Raw genomic sequence first — 16,697 nt, forward strand, 5'->3', positions numbered from 1 at the left:
AGAGAAAAAGCTTAAAGCATCTGAAACTATGCTGGCGAGGAACCACAATAAATATTAAATACCTCAAAAATCTACCCTAGATTTTACTTTTCTCTGCGCGCATCCATTTCGCTGTCCTTTCACTGAATGGTTTAAAAAACAATCCGGAGGATAGAATAGCAATTTTCCAGTGTTAAAGTGCTTTGGAGGTTAAACCAACAACAAAGAACACAGGGACACAAAGCGTCTTGAAGTAGGGTTTCAATTAAATGTGGATTTAGTAATGCAGGGCCAAAAAAAAAAAAAAAATGGAGAGTTACAAATTAATTTAATCTTCTGCCTATAGTTTGCAGCTGCACTCCAAAGTGTCTGGGGCTTAAGAACAAAGCCTTGAAAGGCCTCGGAGTGAGGAGAGCTTTGGTTTTTAATGTATAACGCCATTAGCTGATAACTTGTGGAGTCTGCAACCCCTGTGGAGGGGCATAAGTGCGAGTAACAGAGACTGATGAAGTGACATATTTGTTCGCGTCTAGAACTATGAGGAAGAGGGTTATTACGAACACCATCAGGCCCAACAGAAATATGCCCTAATAACCTCTGGGACCCTCCGCATGATCAGTTCTCACTACAGCAAGTATATTGAAATCAAAACCTAATTCACTTTAATTAAAGACAATTAGTTTGTTTTACTATTATTGTTTAACTTGTATGATAATACATTGCATATTAAAGATGGGATAATAAATGTAATGAAAGCGGCACACTGTGTACACCTCTCCATCTACGGTTGGTGAAATGAGCTTATCACTGTTATCTATTCATGGAAATTCAAGGACACCGCTGTAAAAGGTGGTTACTCTAAAAAGAAGACCGCGGGACCATGCGTATTTCCTTACTCAATTTATACTTATTTTCACGTAACGTGTTCTCACAAACTTGAAGGACTTCTTTCACATAAACAGAATTATGGCCCAGTGGCGGTACCAGGCGCTTAATAATTTGCCCAAGGTTATACTGTAAGTCAAAGGCAAAACGTGTTAAATTCAAGAACACTGGGCTCTACAGATGTTTTGGCAATGGGAAAGGACCCCGTCGGCAAAGGCCCGGGAGACTTCCGGTGCACGGGCGAACCGGCAAAGAACTCATCACGCCTGATTGCAAAGTGCCAAGCACTCCTGAGAGCTTGTAAATAACATTCTTCGCTTTGTGCAGAAAAGGCCTAAATGTGAGCCCATCAGGGTGCTCCTTAACATGTGCCAACATTCCAAAAACAACCACTCGTCTTCACCGGAGTCCAATGGTATCAACGAAATTCGTTTCAACTTAAGGAGCCCAGGCACAGTAGCACAGAGAAATAAATCAAGCGCTTCTCTATCATTCAGAAGGTCCTGTGTTCTAGCCCGGATGACTACTCATAATGGAGGACAGACAGCCTTACAAATAAATGTTTCTAATACAGTGGTTTTTTTTTTTTTTTTAATTAGAAATGGGCTTATTACAGTGGACACTTAAATGGGGAGAGGGCAACAGTAATTCACAAGTACAATATCCTAATGCTGTTCCTTTAATTGCTTTATTTGTTTCACTGTTACAAATGATGCCTTGCTGTAGCCTAACCACGGACGCTGAGAAGCATGATACATGGGGGTCTCAACCTGGGCAAACTGTACCTAAACTTACACTTTATTGCAGCTTAGTTCACAATCTTCACCTAATATAGGGTTATATCCCAGTGCAGCAGGAGGATAAATCATCCTGGAATATTACTCCGGCAAAGTTTAGCTGTGACTGGAGCATATGTGCTTTCGAGCCACTGAAGCAAAGGCCCATAAAATACACTAATTACTGGAAGTTATGGTCACTGAGTGATTGATAGCGCTCTGCAAGGCAACTTCCTCATTTTCAGCTCTTCTGACGGGGCTCATCCGCCACATAGCAATTATTAATTCATGACCTACCCCTCAGGCACTGGTACCTTTACTTCTAATTCTCCTGCTACCCAATCCTGCTACAGCTGGACACTGTCTTTCTTCATTCTGATGGCTGCGTAAGGATGATAAAAAGTAAATTTCACATTAAATGCTGTTGTTTTGAATCTTTAAACGTTGCTCGGTTGGCCTAACCCTGCCGTCCCCAAACATGTCATTGTCCTTCCTCTCCCATAATGCTTTGTTCATGCCATTTTCTTTTCTTTTTCCTTAAAAAAGAGTATGCATATGCACATGTCTATAAGTGTGTGTGTTTACACTTGCACATGTGTAGCCGGGTGTGTCTACCTGCTTGTCTATACGTTAGACCAAAAACCCAGACTGAGCAACTTTTTGGTTGAATACTGTGTTTAGAGGCAATACGTAATTTCTACTAGGCCATAGAAAATGCGAGGCAGCTAATTGTTAAATAAAAAAACAGGAAAGGAAAAATCCCTCCATTTAAAAAGACCACTTTCGTGACTTGGCACACATTCTAATTGTCCCATGTTGGTTTTCGGCAGTAGCTCTACTCAGAGCAATGCTAATTAAAATATCTGGGCATATAAGTAAATCTCTAGGAGTCACTTAAAAACAACACAAAGGTCTCTTTTAATGGTGCTCTGTGCAGTAGAGGAAATTCAGAAAAAGACTCGGAATTAAAGAAAGATAAAGTTCAGTCATGATGGATGAAAGCATTTTGTTTTTCTAACAGAAAAGTCAATGCTCTGCGAAAGTCTTCACAGCTCACAAATGCCATAGTGAGGGCAGCTTTCCCAGCTGGAACCTGAGACGGGGCAAAGGCGGAATAGCCGGTACTCTACCATCCCTGTCCTTCTAGGATGTGGCTCATGTCTCTCCTCCTGGTGTCCCCCTTCTGTCCGAAGTCAGTCCCGGAAGACTCTAGCCACACTCTCGTGGACAAATTCATACCGCTCCTTCCCAAACCACCCCTTGGGAAATGTGTCACCTCCTACTGGTCTTGGGTCCGCATAGTCTACATCTTCCTGTGTCTCCTAAGGCCTGGTAAGTTTTAACTTGTCTAAGGGTAAACTTTAAACCACAGACTTTTATATTCTCTCTGACACCGGAAATAGTATTCTGCATAGGATGATGACAAGCAGCGGGTGATTTTGGTAAATCCTCTGATAATGCAGTCTTCTCAAGCCTGGTCAGCCTGGCGGTGCACGGCCTGGGTGGTTCTCTGCCCGCTATGCCGCCTCAGCGAATACGGCACACAAGGTATTCAGTATTAGGTTCGACGGTCTTACCCTCTCGCTTATGCTTGTCGCGATCAGTAGCTACCACTCTCACGTACTTAAGCGCTATGATTAATTCAGATGCCTTATTTCTTATTAAAGACTAAAGGGTTGCAAGAAGGGAAAAGATTAGAGTTAACTGCCCCCAAACCTATCATCCCATGTGCTTAATTAACCATGTGAATCCTTATCGGAACTCAGAAATGACACCCTTCAAGGACGCGTGTGGCGCTGACCCGCGTCCTCTGACAGAGGCAGCTGGGACCCCCCAACAGTCTCCTGGAGAGCCTGCCGTGCAGGCTTCCGTCTCCAAACCGCTCTCTGGAGCCAGGCGGCCGTGGGTGCTGGAAAGAACATCCGTGCTGGGCTCTCGTCTGCTGAGTTCAAGCGAATCGACCCTGTTGCTAGCCCGCGGCCACAACCAGGGGTGCACTCCCGGCTCGGTATGCACGGCCAGGCCCGCCGGAGCAGCGTCCTCCGATGCCACCGTGCTCATCAGACCTCGGCTCGGACCCCATCACTTCCAGGAGGGCCGCTGCGGTGTTTGCAGAGGAGTGCCAACACAACCCACCCTCCCAGACACTCTTTCTCACGTGACCTTGTCACCTCCTCAAAGGCACCGACGATGTGACCCACAGGACGTGGGAGGAGAGAAATGTGGAATTTCTGAGCTTGGGCCTTTTGCCATCACAGCTTAGAACACCAGGCCCCAGGAAGCCTGAGCTGGCCACAGTGCGGGAGAGGGGGAGAGAGAACGTGTGAGCGAGAGACGGAGGGCGCGGGAAGAGCACACGTCACAGCCTCTGCTGGCCACCGGTGGAGCCATCGTGGATCTGCCATTCTTAACCACGCTGTGTCAAACGGCTGAGCCCTGCGAGGATTCCAGCCCCACGGAGTCCTGGGTAAATAAATGGTTGCTATTTTAAGCCACTAATTTTGCGTCGCTTATTAAGCAGTAGCTGAGAACGGAAATGCTCTCCCCGGTACTGACGCCGGCCCTCGCTCTCGCCGGCCCAGTTCTGTGTACGTCCCCCGTATCTGACTCCTCCTCTTCCCTGATCGAGGGGCTCCACAGGGCAGAGCGTGTGTGCCTGCTGCCTGCACAAGGGGATGCTGGCGAGGGTTACTGATGAGGCGGAGTTCTCACCCGTCCACTTCCTAGTGCCGTATACAGTACACCCTGGGAATTAGGTTCATTTATGTGTTCCTTTTAAAAAATAAAGGAGGCCTTGGTTTCTGAAAAACAACAAGCGCATTTCAAAACAATAAAACTGGAGCAGCGACCGGGACGGTGTCAGGTGCGACACCAGGAAAAGAGGTCGTGACTGCGCAGCGGAAAGCCCTAATTCCAGGAAAAGAGGTCGTGACTGCCACCGGAAAGCCCTAATTCCTCCGCCGAATTTCCTGCTCGTTCGGTTACCATCCACCTCTTTTTAAAAAATTTTTTATTTTAAAGAAAAAGAAACAGAAAACAAAAATAAAACCAAAAACCAAAATTCCAAAACAATATGGTAGGAGGGTAACAACAGTGAATACGTTGCATATTGTTATCTTTAAATTACTCAGAGTACAAGATATCAGCACGTAGCTGTCCAACAATATTAGCACAAACCTATCTTTTCAATGAACTGAGATTAGTAGTATAACTATTTTAATTTTTGTATACATATATATATTTTTCCCTTTTGCTTTTTCCCTTCTTTCTTCTTTTCTACTCCCCTAAACCAGTTTCTCTTTCCTTTTGAAGTTTCTTCCCATTTTACAATATCTGTGTACATTTTGGATCACATTTACTCTTTCAGCTTCTCACACCAGGGAGACAATACGATGTTTACACATTTGCATCTGGTTGACTTCACTTATGTGTATGGTCTCAAATTGCATCCATTTACCTAAAAATGTTTCCAGTTTACCCTTCTTTATGGCTGAGTAATACTCCATTATATAAAAAGACCACATCTTGTTTATCCATTCCTGTGTTGATGGGCATTTGGGTTGTTTCCAAGATCCAGCTGTTACAAATTGTGCTGCTATAAACATGGGTGCCATCTCTTCTTTATTCAGGCTGCTTGACCTCCTTCCTTTTTGGAGCATAATGGAAGCTGTGGACTTTAGTTTGTGAGTCAGGACACCTGACTGCTTGCTGCTGGCTGGTCCATCACTTGACTTGAATTTTCTGGATCTGTTTCTTCACTTGCAACATAGGACCTTTGATGCTCTCAATGCTTTTAATCTTTGATCCTTTTGATGACGTTTTTTCAGTCACTTCTGATTGCAGCGGGAAGTTTAAGTTGGATAACGAGCATCAAATGACTAAGTCTCACACACATGTAAAGCACCACCGGCCCACCCTTCCTGTCAGAATGGCGCTGAGCAAGAGGGTGTGAGCAGCTCGGAAGAGAGGACGGCCACGAGACTGCCAGTGCAAGGCCTCATCCCAGGCTTCTTGTGTCGGGTGAGCAGGCGCGGGCACCGTCCTCCGCTGGGGCCCAGCTTTCTCACTGGGAAGGGCAGTGACTTCCTAAGCTCTAAAAAACATTCCAGTCTCTGCGGATAAGAAGAGGCATGTGAAAGAATATACTGAATAAATGCTGTAGACGTGTTGAGGTTATGTAACAGACCTGTCAAGTGCTAAAAAGTTTTAAAGTCACCAGGTCACTGAGCATTGGTGGGATTCCAGGAGCAGGGGTGTCTACCTCTGGGAACCTCAGAGTAGTTCCCATGATTCTCATAGACTCGTGGAATTTTAGGTGTCACCAGAAGACGAGGTTCTTCTTTAGCCTGTCGCATCATCATCTTTTAGGTCTTAACTCAAAGACCTGCTCAGTGAATCCCGGCCTCTCACTCTGGTGACTTCTGTGCAGTAAGCTACAGCTGTCAAGCACCCTTCTTTGCATGTTTAACTCTGCAGAGGCAGGGATTCCGTCAGTTTGGTCACATCAGGGTCCCTGATGCCCACCACAGGGCTTGCCACATACAGTAGGTACTCAGTAAACACCTGCTGAGTGACTAATGAATAAAGGACCGCATCTCAACTAACCTTATCCAGGTCTCTCCTACAGAGACTCTCCCCTAACAGGAAAATCTGGGATGAGTGGTCGTTCAGTCCCTACTTAAATGTCCCCAGGGAGGGAATGTTTTTACTTCTCAAGGCCGGTGATCCGCTGCTGAGCAGAAACAGCATGTGGACCTAGCTATTAGAAAGTTCTTTATATCGAATAGAACGCCATGGCACATTTTCGGGTTGGTTTTTGTTTTTAGCTTCAGCAGGTCCCCCTGAAGGTCATAAGGCAACAGCTTGCTTCTTTTCCTCTGACCGTTCTTTGAGCATCTGAAAACGGGCTGTCAAATGCCAGTGCTGTCCTCGCTCTGTTTCTTCGTATCAGGACTTTGGTGACTCCCTGTTTTTGACTCCAGATCAGGAGTGTTTGTGTAGATGCACGACGCGGGCATGTGCTGCTGGGAAACTTAAAAAGCAGGCTGAGCTCCATCAAAGAGCAAAATGCTTAGCTGGGACCACTCACACCTGCTCCACCGCGTTTTGTCAGTCTCATGGTTGTTCCGACGGCGCTGAGCACAAAGCGAGCTCGACAATGCTGTGTTCGCGGGGAGACGCTGCTCTCTGTCTGCCAGTTTCACATCCGCTCTAGGCACTGACAACCTTGGCGAATGCACATTTAGGCGTGGTAATCTGAGACAGCTGGATCCCTTCAAAGACCTTGCAAAGGACCGAACTAGTCAATCCGTCATCTGCTGGGAGTCGTTTTCACAGCTCCTTTCTGCAGTAGGTTACACAAAATTTTACGCCCGAAAAGTGACAAAGTGGAAAATCAAGTGAAGGCAGAGTTAGAGGAAGGGAGTAAGAGCGGGAGAATGAGTGACAGAGCCTGTCGCAGCTTCTTTTCCGCACGTTCTTCAGCAGAGGGACAGAGGCCCGGGGCAGGACCCAGGGCCAGCCCCTCCGCTCTCCTACGCAGTCTTCTCGGGTACTCGCTTTGCGTCTGGACCCTGCAGCTCCCTGTGCCCCCTCCTGGTGTTCAGCAGAAACTTCTAATCAACAGGTAAGACATTTCACTAGTAGGAGCAGCAGACGGAACGCACGTATTACAGTAAGATTCAACTTCCACTCATGTTTTTGAAGTTTTTAAAAGCGGAGAAAATCTTGAGAGTGGAGTGCACCACACGAAATGCCAAGTTTTTATGGTCTAGAACAGCTGGCAACAGCTGCAGACAGGCCACCCAGAGCCATCTGTCACCCTCAGGCCAGGTTCACAGTCACCAAGGGGCCAGAGGGCAAACAAAGCCACAGCCGAGACCCACGAGGGCAGCTGTGTCTCTGAGTGGTGTTTTTGGTAGGTGGTGCAGTGGGTTCTTCTGTATGTTTGAGAGGCAGGAGCTAAGTCTACATAGTGGTCCGTAATTCCTGTAGTTGGAAGCACTCAGTACATACAGGATGTGATTTCAATGAGAAGCTTCTTAATTGTTAAGGTAACTCTATTGGGGCTAATGTTAAATGAAAGTGTTCATAAAAGAACCCAGCCGAGTGTGGTGGCGCATGCCTATAATCCCAGCACTTGGGAGGCTGAGGCAGGAGGATTGCCATGAGTTCAGGGCCAGCCTAAACTACACAGCAAGACCCTGTCTCAAAAAACTAAAACAAACAATGGCCTGGGATGTGGCTCAGGGGCAGAGCTCTAGCCTTCCATGTACAAGGCCCTGGGTTTGATCCCCAGCACCACACATACACACACAAAAACCAACCCCCACCAAAAAGAAGCCAGAATATTGAAAATACTCCAATCCTGGTTTCAAAAAAATATAAATGTTTCCTGGCATTGCCTATCTTCTGCCTCCCTCAACATACTCCAGGCTCCACAAGGAAAGGGGACATGCCTATTTTATTTGCCAATGTGTCTCCAGCACTTAGTAACCTGTTTGACACTTCCAAGGTGTGCAATGGATACTAGAGCACGCATGAATATTGTGTTATCTTGTTGTACAGATAAGAAACTCTAAGACTCCTGTTGAAATGTAACTGCCACCATCGCAGGATTAAGAGGCAAGACCTTCAAGAGATGATTATGTCTTTGGGCAGAGCCGCTGAGGACCAGCGTCATTATCGGTCATTATCGTGGGAATGGGTCAGTTAGCACCAGCGGGTATTTGCCACAGACACGGGCTAGGCCTAACTACTCTTCTGTCTCTGCACTTCCCTTCCGCCATGTTTTACGCCTCAGCTCCAAGGCCCTCACCGGATGAGGCCCCTTGATTTTCCAGCCTCCAGAACCGAGAACTGAACAAACTTCTGTTGTCTGTAATTCACCTAATCTGTGGTGGTCTGTGTAAAAGCACAGACCGGGTTAAGACACTGCGACAGAGCAACAAGGTGAACTGGCCAAGATCACCCTGACCCTCAGCTGTGGTGCCAACGTGTGAGCCCAACACTGGTTGACCCGAAGTCTGAGCTCTTTGGTAGTTCAACAATTAAGATGATAGGCAGTGCTTCCCTCTAAAAAAGATTTCAGAAAGGAAAATCTCAAGTTCTCCACCAAAATTCCCCAGACATTTCTGTCAGAGGTACTGGGCTGGATTCGTGTCACTTTTTCAATACTTTCATTTTCATTGACATAGTTCAACCTGGTATATATGTTTGCTTGTCAGTGTGGAAGATCATACTTCATTTTCTTTGTATTTATTTATTTTTTGTCTTTTTGAGACAGGGTCTCAGTATGCAATGCAGGCTGGGCTTGAACTCACTTTGTAGCCTGGGCTGGCCTCAAACTCACAGTGATCCTCCTGTCTCAGCCTCCCAAGTACGGGGATTACAGGCATGTGCCACCAGACCTGGCCCATTTTCTTTTTATTTAATTTTCTCATCTGGTATCCATTCAATAACAAGTATAAAGGCAAAGACAAAAATATGCCATTAATAGCTTTTACATTCCCATAAGACAAGGTAGTTATATCTATTTGTACTTTTTTTTGGGATTCAGGGTCTCACTACATAGTTCAGGCTGGCCTTGAACTTGCAGTGATTCTCCTGCCTCAGCCTTGCAAGTGGCAGGATTACAGGCATGCCTGGCTGTACCTTTTTTTTTTTTTCCTGAGACAGAGTCTCTATGTAGCCCAGGCTGGCCTTGAACTCATGATCCTCCTGCCTCAGCCTTCCAAGTACTGGGAATGCAAGGTGTGCCACACTACTTGGCTATTTGGATGCGCTCCCCTCCTCCCTTGAATGATTTCCAGATCCTTCAGCTTGCACTTTTCAGTTATTTTAGCCTCTGCTATACCCTAGAGGCCTCCCTCAAATAGCCCATGAAGAGAAAGACACTGAATACCTGACTGAAAACTGAAAACTCTATGTGTGGGCGTTGCTTGCAGACATAAGGCCTCCTGGGAGCATGGACCTCATTAGGCTATCATTTGGGAAATCCCACCCTGTGGGTCTTTAAGACCTCCTCCTTAGCTGAGTGCGGCAGTGCACATCTGTAACCCCACCACTGAGGATGCCAACCTGGGCCAGTCAGTTTAAGGCCAGCCTCAACTACAGAGGGCAACCCTGTTCCAAAATTTAAAAAAAAAAAAAAAAAAAAAAGACTTCTTCCTTGAGCCAGTCATGGGTGTCCCATCGTGTAATCCCAATACTCTGGGAGGCTGAGGCAAGAGGATCACAGGTTCAAGTCCAGCCTGGGCAGTTTAGAGACTCAGTGAGGCCTTGTCTCAAAAGATAAAGCTAGGAAAGCTCTGGTTTAATTCCCAGTAAGGTCAACAGACAGACAGACAGACACACACACACGTACACGCAAGGACAGACTTCCTGGTCACAGGGCCTAGAAAAGTCTCTGCTCACCTCTTCCCGGTCCGACTGTCAGTGCCCTAGAAATAGTGCTCGAGGCTGCCATGTTCAGAATCCAAACTTTCCCTTGTTGCCTGTGTTCTCCATAATGGGGCCCAGACCTCTAACGGGGCCGGACAGCACCTATTTTACTCTCTCTGAAAACCCTCCCGTCACTCTCGTGCGGACTTGGGGAAGGGCCCCTGCCTGCCGGTACTGAGTGAGGAAGAGGACCTAGGGTCGGACAGCTTCCTGGCTCTCCAGGGCTCCGTCCCTCTCCGCCCCTCCTGCCCCCCAGCTGCGGCGCAGCCCTGGGCCCCTGGTGCCCGCCAGTGGCCGCCGCTCCTTGCTCGCCCTCCTGCTGGCAAGTTCTCCACTGCGTTCCTCTGCTTTGTGATAGGCGGAATCTCGCGGGGTCTGTCCCCTTCCTCTTGTCTTCATGGTGCCAGGCCTTTAAAAAGTCCTTTACAGTTATTTTTAGTGGAGTCTGAGGAGAGCCTGGAAACTAAAGCTTTCACTCCACTTATCCTCTTTAAGCAAACGAGTGGTCCTGATGGACCAAATATAAACATTTTAGCTAATTCCTTTCAACCCAATGTCTAGGGCTCCATTTTTGGAATGCTCATTACACTGGAACCCAATGGTATTTTTTTCTTCTATGAAATTTATGCAAAAACTCAAAAATTGCTATCTTCAGCACTAAGGGGTTAGACAGCTGGGACAACAGTTTCATGTTCTCATTGTGACCTGTGTCCCAAAGCTTTCAAGTACAGCTCCCCTCTGAGAATGGGGAAACTGAGGCCCAGAGAGATCACACGGTGTACCCCAGGTTCTGGATGGCAAACGGGAAGGTCTGGTTCCTAAGCAGAGCAGCTGGCATCTATTCATCGAACACTGATTATGGGCGCTTCCGTTAAAGGTGCCAGCGAACTTCAAACTCTGATCTGTACTCTCAGAAACAGCTACAAAACCACGCGCAAAGTAAGGAAATATGGAGCCAAGGTGATATGCCGAGTACCCACCAGGGTCCTGGGATTGTGCTGCGTCGTGTCGGAGAACCACAGTGAATCCTGTATCAATCACCAGTCTACAAAGTAGAGAATGCTCTGCCACAAGGCAGATGTAGGTGACGTCAAACAGGAAGGCAGCACTTTCAGCGGCAGAGATCAGAGCTGGCATCGGGAAGGGCGGTATTCAAACTGCGTCTCGGGGAGGTGAAGAAAAATGACATCCACACAGAGAGAACGGCGCAGCACTGCATGGATTTATTTTTAACCTGGCAAAGGTAATTCCAAGGCTCAAGGAAAATTCTTTTTGTCGAAACACCCGATCGCGTGCCCCTCTTCAGAAGATGGTGTTGCTTTGAGGACCGCGGCCTTGTGCGCTCTCTGAACGCGCTCCTTACCTATCTTGAGGTATTTTTCTAAGCCACGGTCTTTGCTTTCATCATTTAACACATCATTCAAGCCACGTCAGCAAAGCGGCGATCGCGCTGGAGAGCCCCCCCGCCCCCCGCTGGACCAGATGACACACCAATTAACCGGGCACGTCGAGCCAGCATGCTCGCTGCCTTGGACCCCGGAGACCCAGGAGACAGGCGCGCAGAGGGGGCCAACACAAGCAGCCGGGATCCAGATGAAAAGAGCAAACGCCTCTGCTAAGGAGGGGCCTTTCAGCCTGATGCCTGAAGAAGCGCCTGGGAGGGAGGACCGTTCACCCTGTCTTCGAAGGGTCCCGGCAGCCACCAGACAGAACCACAAACCAGGACATGCACCTGCAGAGCATCCTGGTGAGGACGAGGACATCACAGGCCTGGGTTGTTCTGGGTACTGCACTGTGAGGCTGCAGGAGTTGTGTGTCAGCTATTTTATCGAGCTGATAAGAGCATCTTAAAACCCAGCTTCTACATATAACACCACTTTATACTTCTCATCTATGTATTTCTGTTGCGATTCAAGTGACATATGCATATGAATGGGAGCAACTAACTAGTACAAATTAAGAATAATAGCTAAGTGTGGTGATGTACACTTGTGACTCCAGCCTCTGGGAGGCTGAGGCAGGATGATCTCTCAGGAGGCTGAGGTTCCAAAAATGGAACCCTCAAGTTTGAGCCTGGCCTGGGCAACTTAGCCAGTTAGCAATACAGTGTCTCAAAATAAAAAATAAACAACAACAACAATAATAACAAAGAACAGGACTCTTCCCTCAAGCCATTCTCTGCGAGAAGAGATGAGAACTAAACTGCCTGTGAAATCAGAAAACTGTGCCTAACATGTTTGGATATCTTTTCCTCTAAGGATTAAATAAAGCCCTCACACTTGGTAAAAGGAAGTGCTTTTTATGTACCACATAAAACTCTTTCATTTTTGAGTTCAGCCCTCAAGTCTTGAAGAGCAACTATAGTACCAGGGAGAACCATCCTAAAACTCACGCTGTCAAATGCATCAGTACGAGCTTCCTAAGACAGGCAAACACACACTGTGCGGCAGGTTTAACCCTACGGTTTGTCCCGGTCAGGAACTTTGGAGCCTTTTCTGTGAGCTTTTCCTTTTCTTTCTGCACTTCCTAGTGACACTCTGAGGATGAACCACACTTCCACAGGGCTCTTTGTCCCATCAGGAGCGAGCCACACACTCCTCACATCAGCCCACCGCCTTCATGTGACTCTGAAACTCACACACAGGAGGGCCCCCACACAGTTAAAGGTAAACACGCCGGGGAGAAGAGGGCCAGACCCTCCCGGCTGGGAAACCCACACGCTCTGCTCATGCTGAACAATCTCACTTGTTCCTTTCTTAAGAATAATCTCCATTTCTAAGTCACTTATGCCAATTCCAAATACTTCACACAACCCACAAAGTCCTGGAGGCCACGTGTCCCCTGAACAGGGGCCACTGAGCCGAGAGGAGACAGGAGCAGGTCAGTCCCTGGATAAAAAGTCTGATACTAAAGATTCTTTGCTTAAGGCACCAGTGTGCTTGTCTGTGATTTTTAAGCTGGCATACTGAGTGCGTGTGGCATCATCTTTTGTGAAAGAGCGTGGTGCAAGACCTCCTTATGACTCCCCACCGGGATGGTGACGGCACATTAACCAGGGGAGGGCCAGCGGGAGGCAGGCAGGGCGAAACCCGTTACTGCGGAGTCTGAAGCGAGGAGGGCAACCCCTGGCCCAGCACCACCAGGGCTCGGGGAGGGGAGTTTCCGGAAGTGGCAAGAGGAGGGACAGGACGCTCCAGCTCCCATCTGCCTCGCTGATTCTGGGGTGACTGGGGAAGTTCTTTGCTCAGTGTCCTCTAGTTCTGTCTGTATCGTAGGTACCTAAGGGAAGAAGTGGTTGGCTCCAAACACCTTGAGGAAGCTACATATGCGAGTGGGCAGGGAAACTGTGCCTGGGGAGACGCTGCTGCCTTGACATCTGCCCTCTCCTTAGGGTACAGAGATCCAGCTAGTGCCAGACATGGGGGGCACTCCATCTTTCCCTGCTGTCTCCTAGGGGTGAGCTCCTTCCAATACCAGTCTCCCCCGCAGGGCGGCCCCTCTGCAGGCCCATCCCCAGCGGCTTCGAGTCCGGCACGAGCATCTCTATGGAAGGCTCGGCACACGGTCTCGGGCGTCAGGCGTCTTCTCTACCAGACCTGGGCTCTTCTCAGCTTTGTGTGCGCCACCCCTGGCTTGCCCAAGGGCACCTGGTTAAGTGAAAAGTAAGGAATGAACAGAAGCTTCTGTTCTCTGGAGCCCAGGCCTAGGAAGGGAATCTTGTTTGAGAAGTAAGACCGGAAGAGAAGCAGCTCTTTGGAGGCGTGGACTGCATTTCAGGCTGCAATGTGCCCCTCAGCTTTCCAAACGCTATTGCAATTCACACTTCTCTCGGCCCACAGGGAGTTAAAACAGGGCTCACTGCACCTACAGCAAGTGCACTGTGGGAAAAACCAAGAACTTGACCTTTAAGTGCTTCTTTTGGACCAACTTCTCCGCCATTTCAGGTCGGTCCATCAGCCCCTAAGGAAACAGGACAGAAGGCTTCTCTTGCAGTCCTCATTACTCCGCCCCCAGGACAGCTCATCTTTAGACTCAAATCCTCCTTCTCCCCTTCCCTGTCGCATGTTTTCTTTATCCTGGATCCCAAAGAAACCCGGCATAAAATCGCAGAGGGGTCTTGTTCTGTTCTCTCACGACTTACTGGCCCATACTTGGGTTGGTCACTCGTCACTTGCTGGTGTGGCAGGCCGTAAGTTCCTAGGGGGCAGGAGCTGTGGTCCCAGGCTTCATTTAAAGGTGTTTAGCTAAGCACCCTCTACACAGAGGTACTCAACCATCCTTTCCAATCACTCTTTTTAGTGGTGCTGGGGATGGAACCCAGGGTCTCACACATGCTCAGCAAGCGCTCTACGAATGAGCTACACTCCCAGAACCCCAACCCCTGATTTTTTGAATAGGAGTTCACTAAGTTGCCAGGCTGGACTCTAACTTGTGATCCTCCTGCCTTAGCCTCCCAAATATGGGAATTACAGACATATGTCACTACACCCAACATTTCAACAACCTTTCTTCATGATCATAATTAGACTGCTTTACATCCTGCAACATCTCTTCCCCTTGCTTTACTGTGTCAGTCAGTTCATCCACCTGCGTGGGTATAGCTAATGTTGACTTTGCAGAGAAGAACCACCAGTGTATCCATCCGTATTAGGTGTGTGTAGCTGTTAAGAGTTTAGAATCCGAACATCCTCCAACTCACTTCCTGCCACCCATGGTAAGGCACAGGGAACATCTGCAGGCCTGAAGCTGGTCTTGCTCCTGACCACGTGGCCAGCGTCCGTTCTCCACTTTGCCGTGTGGGCCAGCATACTCCTCTGCACACAGGTGCTCTGCACTCAATGACGACCCTTTTTCAGAGTTCCTGAGACCTAATCCTCCCCAGTCTTATAAATACAATGACCCTGCTTTCCTCAGTGACCCAGGCTATTTAACAGTTTACCTCCGGGATAAATGAGCACGATCAATGCCCTCTCCCAATACATCAGCACTAACCTGTCTTCCTACGAGATAAAGGGGCTCTCTTCTATTATTCTCTGCATCCTCAGTACGCAGCAAAATCCTGGCAGACACCTAGCTCCGAGTGCAACACAGTGAATATATTTATTGGGCATCTCTCCCTTCCTGCCTACCTCGCGGACCTCCTGTTTCCCCGTCTGCCTCTCTGCGGCCACTCTCCACAGAGCCCTCAGGGATCCTCTGAGGATCCGAGGCAGACTGTTTGCTCCGAGAGTAACACCTCCAGTCCTGAGCCTGGCCTTCGAGGCTGTATATGATGGCCCCTGGAGATACCTCGCATTTGTTTTGCCCATTTTTCCCTTGCTGCCTCCACGGCAGCCTCACCGGTCTGCGCTTCCCTTGTGTGTGCCAAGCGCACCCAGCCCGGTGCCTTCGCGCTGGCTGCTACCAGGTGGCTCCCCCCTTCCGCGGCGTTCGAGTCTCCGCGTGCACAGCGCTTTACCAGAGGGGGTAAAGCGTTACCTGCTCTCCTGTTCTCCACAGGCTGCGTCACCACCCACACTACACACTCGCTCGGTCGGCACAGGTTTTGCGTCCTTGCCCTCGAGCCCCGCCCTTCCCTCGGAGATGTACTCCTCGAGGGTGAGGAGCGGAGTCCCTGCCTCAGTCTGTACCCGCCCTCCTCGAGGCCGGGCGGCAGGGGCTCCACTGTGTAAGCGTCGGGAGGGGATGAGCGTGCACAGATGCGCGCTCCACATCTGGAACCCGCTGGTTCTGCTCCAATGGGACGCTGAGCTCTGCGCTCTGTGCCATGCGCGGGGCGTCCCTGTCTCAGCCGCACCCCCACGGCTGCTGCGTGAAGCTCAGGAAAGGGCAGGAGGGGCAGCAGCAGAGCTGTAGGGAGTCAGTCTGAAGTGGCTCTCATTTTACAGACGAAGAAGCTGGGCCCAGGGAGGAGCAGGGGTGGGCTCAGGGCCGCCCAGGAAGCGAGTGGCAAAGCCGGAGCTGTAGGCCAGGCCTTCCACGCCCTTCGGGGTTCCTAGCTTACACCACGTCACCTCTCAGTTATTCTCTAAAACACAGTGAATGAAGGGGAATTATATGATGGCAAGACGCGAGTCCCAGGGATCGAAAGCGCTGGTTTCCCCAGAAACGAGAGAACAGAGCAGGCCCATCAGGACTTGTGCGAGACTGAGCTCTGAGCTGCTTCTCGCCGGGAACTTCTACGCATGTACCGTATTTCTTCTTGGGCGCTCTTTTGTGAAGAAGCAGGAGAATATGGTTTCATAAGCACTGAACACTTTACTTTTGTTCTATTTCCACCGTGCAAGTGAATTAAGTCTGAAGATATTTTCTTGCAAAGGTGATAGCACTCATGCGTTACGAAAAGCACAGGAAAAGTATTTGACTCAAGAAAGGGCTGTGAGAAAACTGTGACTGCACCTCCCTGACCTTATTTAAAGAGTCCTTTCTACTTGTTAGAGTCTCTTCTACTTCTTCTAATTGATCTGAATCAGTGGAATTGACAAAGCATTTTTGAAGCCCTGGTGCGTACCAGGGCTCTGTACTACTGTAATTCCGATTGGGCCAGCTGTCCTTGTGATAGCGGTCAGATGGCCATTTTAAAGAAATCTCAGGCCGAGTCCTAGTGGGGCTGCA

General features: G+C 48.8%; 1 protein-coding gene across 7 annotated transcripts in view; it reads right to left on the bottom strand.

The window, feature by feature from the left end:
- Map2k5 (mitogen-activated protein kinase kinase 5) overlaps nucleotides 1-16,697 on the bottom strand; it is a 250,682-nt gene that overhangs the window by 85,526 nt on the left and 148,459 nt on the right. The window lies entirely within an intron of this gene.

This window comes from Chinchilla lanigera, unplaced genomic scaffold (genome assembly GCF_000276665.1).
Source record: "Chinchilla lanigera isolate Chin_1 unplaced genomic scaffold, ChiLan1.0 scaffold00049, whole genome shotgun sequence".
Classification (NCBI taxonomy): Eukaryota; Metazoa; Chordata; class Mammalia; order Rodentia; family Chinchillidae; genus Chinchilla; species Chinchilla lanigera.